We start from the raw sequence: 12,533 nt of genomic DNA on the forward strand, positions 1-12,533 counted from the left end.
GGTTGGAGGATGAAATAAAACTTTTAAATAAAATAAATTATAAATGAATCCATAACTTACAAGATATCAAACCAAGCCCCATTATTGTGTTTTTATTACTAATAATGTAAAATAAATAACATAAGGTGGATATCACGAATACGTGAAGAGGAATATGGGGCTCAGGAATATAGTTTAATATTTGCATAATAATGTTGTGTTCCAATGAGATCAATGTTTGTTTAAGAGACAAAATTCTTACTGTGTTATAGATTACAGTATATATTTCTTACATTGTTGGGTCATGTTGTGGATAGTAATTGAAGAAATGTCTATGAAGAAGTGTCGAATAAATTTTAAATTATTTTGTAACAATTTTTGTTACAGGTGTAACAAAAGTATTTAAAAATATTTGAGCTTTGGTCAGGCAACAAATTTCAAAGAATAGATTTGTACGGTTTTAATGGTAGGGGGTAAATGTTACATGTACGACATAATGACGATCAGACTTAACCAAACCATTGCTCAACGAACAATATGCAGCGAGACACAGAAACATTGTCGGGGCACTCCCGTCGGACAGGACCTGGACCTTGGTCTTATCAGCTGTTCTAGGAAAATCAATAACTGGTGGATAAGGGTCAACCGTTTATCGCTCTGAACATTGTAGTGGTTAAGGTAGAATTGTTAGGCTATATTGCAGGGACGTGGTATTGAAACATCAGATAATGGACAACAGTCTTCAACACGTTTTATTTTCTTAGTTTTTGCTTAATAATTTGTTAAGGATAGGTTTCTGAATTGGGTTTTCTTTTCTAAATGATGTTATTTAATATCTAACTTATAATCCAATAAACTTATAAATTCGAGCGCTATCATGTAAGTGGAGTAGAAGTACATTACTTTGCCTCTCTGTTATTTTGTTTTTAAATAAGGCTATAGTAAGAGTTATTCGGAAAATCGGTGTGATTTTTTTGTCTGTGCGAGGATCTTATCAAACAGAATAAGGGGAAGAGTCGATACAGTACAAGGTCGATGGTACTGATAAAAAGTGCTTCGGTCACAGACAGGATTTGGACCTGTGCTATCTCTAACTCGGACTCAAAAGTCCAACGTCTTAGACCGCTCGGCCATCACGCTCATCTATCTATCACTTTTGAAGTTGATATAGTGCTTAATTCTTTCTAAGATAGATAACTCACATTTAGTCAGACATCGCAACATTGAAATCTGATATTGGTGCAATTAAATAGGACAATAAGGAGTTTAAGTATGATGTAACAAGGACTTTAGATTTTTATTTGGAACAATTAAGTTAAATGAAGAATGATTTGTATCAAACTAAAAACAAAAGTACATCCCCAAGATAATAAAATAGATGAATTGCAAAGTGAGAAACATTTTCTTTAGTATGATTTGATCAGTTTGAAGAATAAGCTTAACGCTAGTTCCCAATATTTGAAGAGTAACTGCCTAGAGATCCAGGGTATTCCCCTGAAAGAATGCAAATGTGACTGATTTGGTGATAGCGGTTACTCGGGTGTCAGGGTTTGAGTGGTACCGACAATGATTGTTGCTGCGCATCGTCTTATTGCCATCCCTGGGACTTCTGGACCGCGTAACATCATTGTTAAGTTCTAGCGCAAAATGTTATTATTTCTAGCGCAAAATGTTATTATTTTTTACTATTTATTAGATAACTTTGTTTTGTCAGTTCGGTTTGATTTTAAAGATTTGGGTATATTATACGATAGTACTGTATCATTTTCTAGTCATATCATCGAGGTATGCAAAACCTCTTACAAAATATTTGGGTTTTTATATACATCTAGCAATTTTCTTTTACAGATACTTCAACTTGTATTTTATTTTATGTTTTTTAGCAAGATCGAAACTAGTTTTGATTCATGATTTTGTATCCATTCCATTGAAATTTGATTGAAATGATTGAAGCAATGGAAGTTGATTTTTATCTGTTTTGCAGCATGTGAAATTATGTAAATAAATAAATAAAACAAAGGAGGGAGGGGAGAAATGTAGAATTTGCTATATAGGTAATTTAAAATTCATTTACTAAGTATTGATGGGAGAAATAACATGCGAAAAATTTTTGAATGAATAAATGACTCACGTTTTCAAGAGATTACAATATGTCGTTGCAAGTATTGTTCAAAGTAAAGTCTTCAATTGTAATATTTTATAAAAGTTACTGGTAATAACGATTTAGTATACAACGGTCGGAATTTCTATACATCAAGGTACAGAGCTTTTAATAAGTATTTCGGGGTGAAACATAGCTAAATTACAGTTTGAACTTTAACAGGCGTTCTAAATTTTATTTGAAATTTAGAAGAAAGTTACATTTTTAGTTTTATTTTATTTTTTAAATCAAACATTTAACAATTATTTTATTTATTTTATTTGAAAGAAGAAACCCTTCCATTCAGAAAACCTTTACAACATAATATGTGGTTGTATACACTTTTGGGAATTAAATTAATTAAATATCTAACAAGTACAAGTATTGTGATTTTAAGTCCAAATTAATGAACTACTAATTAATAAACAGTTTTAAAATGGTTTAAGAAAGTATTCTCCTGTCTATCTACCCTAATAAAATAATTAATTTCTAAACTATCTAGTTTAGTGCAGTTAACTAATCGAAAATTTATGTAAAGATATTTTGTGAAACCTGCGGATCTCTCTACAGCTATCACAAAACACACACAATTATTTGTTTTCCATGTAATGGCATCTGGTCCAGCACAAGTTCTACGAAATAATAATAACTTCGACACGTCCTATCCATTGTACAGTGCGCGGTACAATCACAAAGTTTGATACAACGTTTAGACGTTTTAGATAGGAATCTAAAGGAATCATGCTTTTCAGTGCGCGCACAATTTGATTTTTTCACAATTGATTTTTTTAGCGAGCCTTATATCACAAGAAAGATATTTTCAGTAGGAAAATATCACAAGAAATTCCTTTACAATTTTTTATGAAATATTCTCAAGGACTGTATTGTTAGTATAATTAGTAAAATTGAACCTCCACTGTTTACTTGAATAAAATTAGTTGCACAACTTACTTAACTCTTAGAAAAGAATTTAATGTGGGCAAAGTTTCTCTACACATTATTTAATTGGTTAACTAGCAACTTAATGCATGTTCCCTCAATCTATTGACCTAGTAAATCTATCATGTTGTTTAGGCTCAAAAGTTATTAAATAAATGTATTGAATATTTATAAAAAAAACTGTTGAAGAGTTAAAACATTTTCCATCACTACTGCCTTTAAAATGGTTGAGTAGGTGCCGCTGAACTATGTAACTACATACTGTTTTTCTTAGAACAAGAAACTGAGAAACGCCTCGTAGCACATAGTCTATAATTACCTTTGTACTTGCTTCCGGAGTGACAGGATATTCAGGATAGGTGACTGGTGGTGGGTGTTGTCTCCTGCCTCGGAAGAAGATAAGGCCAGCTGTGTTGGTGTCTCCAGTAAAAATGGGCGAAGTCTCAGTACTCTTTTACGCCAAGACCAGCTCCAGCCTTTAACATAAAGCAACTTCATACACTTCCGTCAGCCATTCTCCGCAATAGCCTAGACCTATCGATACACCCTTGCACACAAATATCTCTCAACATTCGTGGTTAGTGATGTGCTGCTCCTGGAAACGCACAGGGTTGCCCAAATATGTATGAAACATCGTTTTTGGTGCACCCTGTGCAGATTCAACCGGAACGTATAAAAGCATTCAGAAGTTACAAAAGCCCTCCTGGGGAAGTTACATGTCATAAAATAGACTCAACCCGAGATAATTCTGGTCTATTAACAGGTTTGAAAACTAATATATATATATATATATATATATATATATATATATATATATATATATATATATTAATGCTGGATTAGTTTTTGGAAAGTTTGACTCAAAAAATCAAATTACAAATATTTTTTATTTTGCTAATGTTCAAGAAACGTTAAAATGGGATAGTTTACTTGGATTTATACTTAGAATTAAAACCATTGGCCTAGGGGTGCAGAAGTTATTAAAAAAAACCAGGAAATGTCCATACCAGTAGGAAATATAACAATGCAAATAATGGGGTAAATGAAGAAGAGAAAAACATCCAAAACAGAATTTGGTAAATTAACTCTAGAGCGTTATCCACTCCGTTTTAGCTCCTGCCTCAAAGTATTTGTAAACTATGTTGCCGTGGCTTATAACGTGTGGTTTCAGTTTTTTACTATGGTATAAAAAATAGACAACTTTTTCACGGCACCTACACATGGTTGGGCTGAAAATTGCGTTTTAACCAAACGTTTACATTTTGGGAAACAGGTGGAAAAGTAGGTTAGAAGCGATATCGAAATTTAATGTTGTCAAATGATAATAAGAAAGAATATCAGAATTCCCACAGTGAATAGCCTATCAAGTTGCGTACCCAAACTAATGTGTGTTTAATAAAAACACATGTTTGCATATTGGAATTACTTATAATACACTGTAATAGTGTTTCGTACAAATAAAGTTTCTTTTGTAATTAAAATTTGATGGAATGTCAATGACCTTTCTCATATTTGAAAGACAAGGGGTGCAAGTGGTGGTAATTATCACCATGTTAACTATTAGCCATAAAAACAAAACAAAATTAATTCTTAAAACTTATTACAAAGCTAGATTTAGTGTACAAAAATCTAAGAACGAATAGTTTAGTGTTGTAAAAAAATTGTATATAATTTTCAATAGCGTCTAAACTTTAAATATGATTTACTCAAACTGTACATCTATATATCTTAAATCAACCTTACTTACGATGATGTAGAACTTTGCTGCAATGCATCATCTACCCCTAGGAAGGTTAACTTTAGCTGGTATATAACTGTAAATAGCATTTATACTGCATACATTAAAGACCGATGTGTCACCTACATCTAGACTAGACAACCCATTGGATGTCCATGATCGGTAAGTCACTAACCACAATTTCGAAAGGGTTGTTTGAGAGGGAAGCGAAGGCCTAGCTCGTTCTCGCGACCACGACCGAGCGGACAATAAATAGGTTGCAGGTGTGCAGTTACTACGTCATTCCTCTTCCAGGTGCGTTCTTATCTCTTGATTTATCAGCTCACGATAAGATATACTTTCTAAGAATATTTAAAAAAATACAATGCGATCTAAACGGAAGTTCATCGTTTTAAATAATACTCGAGTCTTGCTGTACGAAATATTTATAAACCTAACATCGTAATGTTTGTTTTTCGTATGTTCCTATTTACTATGTTGTTTGTGCGTGTGTTGTTTTTTTTTTTTTAATTACTTTGACAACCCCATGTGGAACATGTTAGCTCTTTTTTAACCCCTTGATGATTGTTGATCTTTCGTTCCGAATAATGTAATGAAAATCCACAACATTTGGAACTGTTTTAATAAGGAACAGTAACACATTTTAGTTAATTGTACAATTTTGGGGCTATAGATAATGAATTTTTATGTTTACAAGACTAAATATGAACGAATATCATCTTTCCTACCCATCTTGACGGACGTACGCTGGAACTATTCTCCTCTTTTTTCCAAGGTTATAAGTTGATATGACGGAGATAGTGCAGTATTACATATAGTAGATGTAATATGGAATTTCCACAGGAGGCGGCTTATCCCTAAATACCCTGTCACTCCGGGGGTAGCACACATGTCCTTTTAGGAAGTGAAAGGAAGGTTTCTCAGATTCCTGTTTTAAGTGAACAGAACGGAACATAATACCATCAGATCAAACGAGAACTCTGTTGGTTCGGTAAACATTTTGAGAAGCTCCACAAGCGTACGTGTATCCTTACTTATTGCTTTCATAAAATAATCTGATATTTCCCCAAAAATCATCCAAACGTCTAACACAGATCTGAAAGTACAAAGAGATTGTTTAGGTTTTTAGCTCTCTTGGGAGAATGACGACAAACAACCTGCATTGGATAAAGGACTCTCAAGGATTTTAACTATTTACTACTGACCTGATTGTAACTACTATTGACACATCTAATAATTTAATATTACTGCTGCACACTATACGGATTAGATATACAGATTGTAACTGAAATACACCGACAAACTTTACAAGGTTGTTCCTGTAGTTAAAAAAAAAACAAAAAATTTCTTATAAATGTATGTCCTGAAATGCATTGTTTTCCGTACGTCCGTCTATTTGTGTTTTCTATTATAACTTTTTTTCTAAACAACCATTAAAGGTAGAAAGATAAAATTTTCAACATATGCTAATCTAGTAAAGATCGTCAGTTTTTAAAAATTTTTAGTCAACAAAATAGAAAATGGCGGCTTTTAAAAATCTTTAATGATAAATTTCTTAAAAAATACTTCCTGTATAAAAAGTTTTGAACCCATGAAAGTTGAGTCGTTTTTCAAATTTACTAATAATTATCGTTTTAACCCAAAATAACCTTTTTATTTTAATAATGCCTAAATACTTACATTAACTTCTGAAACTTACAAATATGATATGTTACTAGATTAAGGAAAATGTCACAACTTTTTTATCTTATGAGCGATTTCAATAAATAAGGTACCATTTGTTTTAGAATAAAATTTATAATTTCATGATTCTAGTACAGGAAGTAGTTTAAGAAAAATTCATCATCAAAGATTTTAACAAGCCGCCGTTTTGAATTTTGTTGAGTAAACATTTTCAATTTTTTTTTTTAAATTGGCGATCTTTACTGAATTAGCATATGTTGAAAATTTTAACTTTCTACCTTTAATAGTTATTTAGAACCGTGTTAATGTAAAAAAAAAACAAACATACGGACAGACGGGAAACGATGCATTGTAGAACATACATTTATAAGAACTGTTTGGTTTGTTTATCCTCCTGAAGTTTGTCGGTGTATTTCAGTTACACCCTGTACATCTAATCCGTATAGTGTGTAGCAGTAATTTAGTTCCGGTGTTGTGTATTGAGATGTCAAGATTCATATGATACTTTAATAATATTTGAAACTTTGGAAACCACCTGAGTAAAATTATAACGTTATTTTTACTGCAAAAACAGTTTTTACTCGTAAGTTTTTAAAGATAGCTGAAAATGTACTAAATTTCTTATATTTATTGAATGTAAGGTTGCAATATTCTTTATGTTATTTTGAATGATACACGGCGTTAATATTTCTTGTGTTATGTACTGTTATTTACACATCACATATGAATTAGGTGCCGATATACTTGTTTCACGTTATATATGGAACCCGCGGGAGCGCTAGGGTCGCTAGGAGGGTGGCAGCGGCAGTCACACCCCCATCTTTGTGCTCAGTGCGACCCGATACATCGTCACAGTGGGTGAGTTTTTACACTTCTTCCACAACATAGGTTAATGTATCGAAGTTTACAAACAGTTACAAAGTAGTTATAAATGTAATAATAAACAAATCACTAATGGCATATCCCTTAAGTTTTCACTTAAAAATTTAATACACTCATATTTTTTAGGTGGATATCTCAATTACATTTAGTAAGAATAAGAGTTTATTTTAAGTGCAGTCTACTGAATTCGATATTCTTAGTTCCCAATGCCACACTATCCTTATGCTAAGAAAATTAGCATTTTATTATTAGCCTATTAACAAAATTGTTTCCTTTGTTACTTTTAGTGGCTGTAATAGCAAACCCTACAATACCCATAACCCCATGTGATGTTATGTGTGTAATGTGTTACATATATTAATTTCTGTAAATAAGACAATGGGATTTTAAGCCTAGTGATATTCCGTTCTTTATTTTAAATGGAACGCATGTGGGTCATTTTAGAGACAATAGTTTCTGAAATAATATTTTCATGCTTGAAGTTAAGAGGATGAAAAAAGTAAAGTCTTATTCAATTAAATGACCTTTAAACTCACAGTTATGTTCCATTCCCACTTATTTTACTGTAGTATACAATTGCAAACAAATCAAAACAAACACATTTAGGTTTGTTATCATTTACTTCATATTTTATTTACTTTTAACTTATGTTGTCAGAAACAGTACTGAAATATTTATTCCTCTGAATGAATACTGTTACTAGTATACAAAATATACGAAATAATAATGAGGTAAATGAAGGTTTGTAATTTATTTAAAGTACATTTATTAATTTAGGTTTGTCTAAGTAGTTTATTATTATCGTACAGTAGTAGTACGTGTATTCTGTCCTTGACAGTCTCTTTTTTAAGTAAATATATTAAAATTTTAATTATTCTGTAGCTAACCAACGAAATTCAAAATTTGTAATATAAGAATTAAATACTTTAGGTTCCTTTGTAGTTTGATTTTATCGACTCATGTGTATATGAAGGAAACAGGATTTTTCCGGACATTTGCCATCGTTCAGTGAAACAATAAATCAGTAACACTACGTTTCGAGATCTGCAATCTGATCTCTTCTTCAGGTAAAGAACTAACCTAATACATAATATTACAAACTAGGTTAAAACAGTTCCCAATACAGTAGAACCCTTCATATCCGGCCTCGGTTTTACCGCACCTCGGTTTATCCGGCCACTTCCCGGAAGCCAATATCGAAATTTATTTACCACGGCTTGCAGACGCGCAGTTGCACGCACTAGTCTCCCACGACTTTTGCGTTATTTTGGTGTATCTATTTGGTTACATTTTCCTGTGTTGTCCTCAGTTGAGCTAATAGGTTTAACTTGTAAACAGTTCGTTGATTATTTCCAGTGCGGTTAGTACAGTACAGTACAATTGTTTTGTTTCGTCAAGTGCTGTGTACTGTAGGTTGGTTTATCCGGCCGAATCGTTATCCGGCTAGGGGCTCGGTCCCGTGGTGGCCGGATATGAGGGGTTCTACTGTATTAGGTTAGTCGTAGGTGGTTAGTAGACGAATGAAGACGCATTGTGACCTGTATTCCGTAGTTCAGTTTTAATGATTAGTGTTTTGTATAGTTTTTTATTAAGTGCATGTTCATAGAGTTAGTGAAGTTGACAAACAACATGTAGGTTGTGATTCCTGACTTAGGCGTGCCACAACGCTTTGGTAAGATTTGTTTATTTTAACCTAGTTTGTAATATTATGTATTAGGTTAGTTCTTTACCTGAAGAAGAGATCAGATTGCAGATCTCGAAACGTAGTGTTACTGATTTATTGTTTCACTGAACGATGGCAAATGTCCGGAAAAATCCTGTTTCCTTCACAATCCTTCCATCGTCAAAAATAACCTTCAAACATGTGTATATGATTCTTCAAAATACGTAGTCTAAAAAAAAATAAAGTAGTCTAACAATATTTAATAAACTAACGAAATTAAATACATTGAAGTAAGGAAAATGCGTTACGCCAAACTGGACTCACTTTGTATTGGTTATAACTCTTAAACTACAAAATCTCCATCAGTCGCTTGGATGAACTATTTTTATCTCCGAGGCAATTGTATAAACTTCAGTTAGTGGAATAAAATTATCGCAGTTCCAGGAACTCTACAGCGTAGTCTTACCACAGATCTGCCATGTGTGGAGTACGATCTCATGCCTTGATAACCTTTGCGATATGTTAAATTTGCAGTATAATAGTTTATTTTTATGAATTTTCCAGATATGAAAGTCTGCAGTTCGGCTGGTGAAGTAACCGATTTTGAGTATTTTTATAGAGAGACTTCATCATACGAGGATTATTCGTAATTTAAGCTTTAATTTTTTAAGCACTAAAACACCAATAATTAAAGAACTTAAAATAACCTTTTAGAGTACCCTACCTCCAAAAATTGTTTAGGTATATTTCATAGAAGTCTGCTAATTGCAATGTATTTATTGGAGTTTCCAAGATATTTTTTTATTTTCTTTGATCATAATCTCCAGAAACAAAACCACCATAATCTGATGTATGGGATTATGCAATACGAGTGCATTAGCTGTCGTCATTTTAAAAATATCTAGATTTAAATAGGTACAAAGGCGATATCTGGTAGGGTTACAAGATGGCGGCTGCTCAAAGTTTGACAAAGGAATGTTTATATATTAGTTATTATGCATGATTATTAAAACAAGAAAAGAAACAGGATTTTCCTGGACATTTGCCATCGTTCAGTGATACAAAAAATCTGTAAAACTACGTTTCGAGGATCTGCAATCTGAGCTCTTCTTCAATTAAATAACTAATCTAACATATAATTAAAAAATATGTTAAAATAAACAAATCATACCAGAGCGTTGTGATATGCGTAAGTCAGGAATCACAACCACCATGTTGTGTGTCAACTTCACTAACTCTAAAACTTGCACTTGATAAAAACTAAACACAACACAAATTATTAAAACTAAACTACAAAATACAGGTCACAATAGGCCTGCATTCGTCTACCAACCACCTACAACCAACCACATTTTGGTCTCTGGTCAGTCGTGTCAAAGCGCTCTGGTATGATTTGTTTATTTTAAAACATTTTTTAATTATATGTTAGATAGTTATTTACCTGAAGAAGAGATCAGATAGCAGATCTCAAAACGTATTGTTACTGAGTTCTTGTATCACTGAACGATGGCAAATGCCCGGAAAAAATCATGTTTCCTTCACAATCATCCCATTGTTAGACACAAACTTCAAATAAAGAAAACAAGAAAGTTTTAGAATTTTCAGGTCATTTACAACAATTTTTAGTTTTACGTGTTTTGTTATATCACGCATTATTTTCAGATAGTGGGCATACAAAGTTTTAGCCTAACTAGTATACAACATTGCAGGAATAACTATGAGCACGATAACTATCTTAGTTCTTAATACAAACAGACTAAACTTCGTATATTTATTTAGTTCCGATAACATTAGGCAGTCTTAACTAATAAAACATTTCAAGACGGCTGTCATTCGTATTTGGTCAAAATTTTATCTAGAATATATAAAAAAAATATAACAGAATTTTTACTTTTCGTAAAACTTTCAACTAATTCCAAGCAAATGTTGTCCTACTTATTTTTCAGAAACTGTCAAGGACTAGATCGTGACCATTTAAAGTGATAGAAGTACGAGTTTTATGTTATTACAAGACGCACGATGTTGTATGGTTATAACAATTTTTGTCATTTAAGGTTTCAAGATTATGAAATTTCTAAATGTTCGAAAATGTTACTATTATATTAATGTGCCAACATTGAGGGTCACTATCCCGTCACTGTTGAGCAAATCGAACATCTAACCTAATAACGCATCTTCAGTTTCACTTTTAAAGATGCCTGACGTGAAATCTATCTTTCTTCTGCCTAAAGGCCTTTTCACACTGCAATCCACAGCGTCCATGGACGCCGTTGACGTGCCATTTCACACTGCTTGTGGACATATTTGTAGTAGACGTGTCATTTCCCCCGTCTACTCTTACAAACGTCAGTCTTCGACAAAGAGATGTCTTCTTCTGACGTGCCGTGGTGTAGTGATGGGTTTTGTGAAGACGTACCGTGGCTTGATTGTGAAAGTAGCAGTAGTGACGAAGTACTGTTGTACAGTCTTACAAATAGATCTAAATGGGTTCACCCAATAAACAAAAAACGAGAAACGTTTGGTGAGTACCACCATTTAATACGCGATCTCAAGTTGGATGACGACAGGTTCAAGACCTATTTTAGATTAAATAAGGACGAGTTCGAAGAAGTTTTGTCAATTATTGATGAAGACACCTCGAAAAAGGATACAAACTGCCGGAAAGCGATTAGTAGTCGAGAACGCCTTGCCTTGTGGGTCGACTGCGCATGCGCGTCCACTCGGATGTTCCAAGCTGATCGCTCCGAGAGCGATCTATGTGGACGCGTCCAAGACGTCCTGTACGTGGATGTCCATGTACGCCAGTTTGAATGGTCCCATTAAAATACATGTTAAGCAATTTTTTTCCATTCCCGTCCGTGGATGTCCATGGATGCCAGTGTGAAATGGCCTTAAGCCGGAAGGGATATAAATGTTTGTACGTCGATGCCGTGGAAGTCTTCAACTTCTCTTTACCTATTCATCAGTACAGAAGCGCTTAACGCAGACCCTTCTTTTGGTAATGTGGCAACTGGAAATCGCTCAGCGTCATCTATGCATGGTCTGGTAATTCATTAATAGTGATAGTAATAAAATTATTTTCTTTTTATATGATCTTACTAATTCTGATAGAACATCCAGAATCTCTGGGATTAGAAAAACCACAGAAGTTGAAAGGTGAATGGAAAGCTCCGTGGGGCTGCACAGCTATTTTACTCCAATGGATTTCACTACTTATCAGTTAATTGAACAAACAGCATGCAAAACGTTTCGTTCATATGTAGCCTCAACAAACAACGTCACATGTTCGGACAGCCCATACCGATCACAGTACCTGAAGAGATACAATTTTTGTTCAACAGTAACAGCCTGATTGCTGGTAGGCGTGAATTCTCTACAGTTATACTTTACATCAATCATACATATAGAGCTACGATTCCCTACCCCCCCGGATTGGAATTGCCCCAGCATTAGGACAATTACATTTTTATTACAGAGTTACCCTTTACTAGCAAGTAACGTTTGGTGTC

Source organism: Homalodisca vitripennis, chromosome 3 (genome assembly GCF_021130785.1).
Source record: "Homalodisca vitripennis isolate AUS2020 chromosome 3, UT_GWSS_2.1, whole genome shotgun sequence".
NCBI classification, from domain to species: domain Eukaryota; kingdom Metazoa; phylum Arthropoda; class Insecta; order Hemiptera; family Cicadellidae; genus Homalodisca; species Homalodisca vitripennis.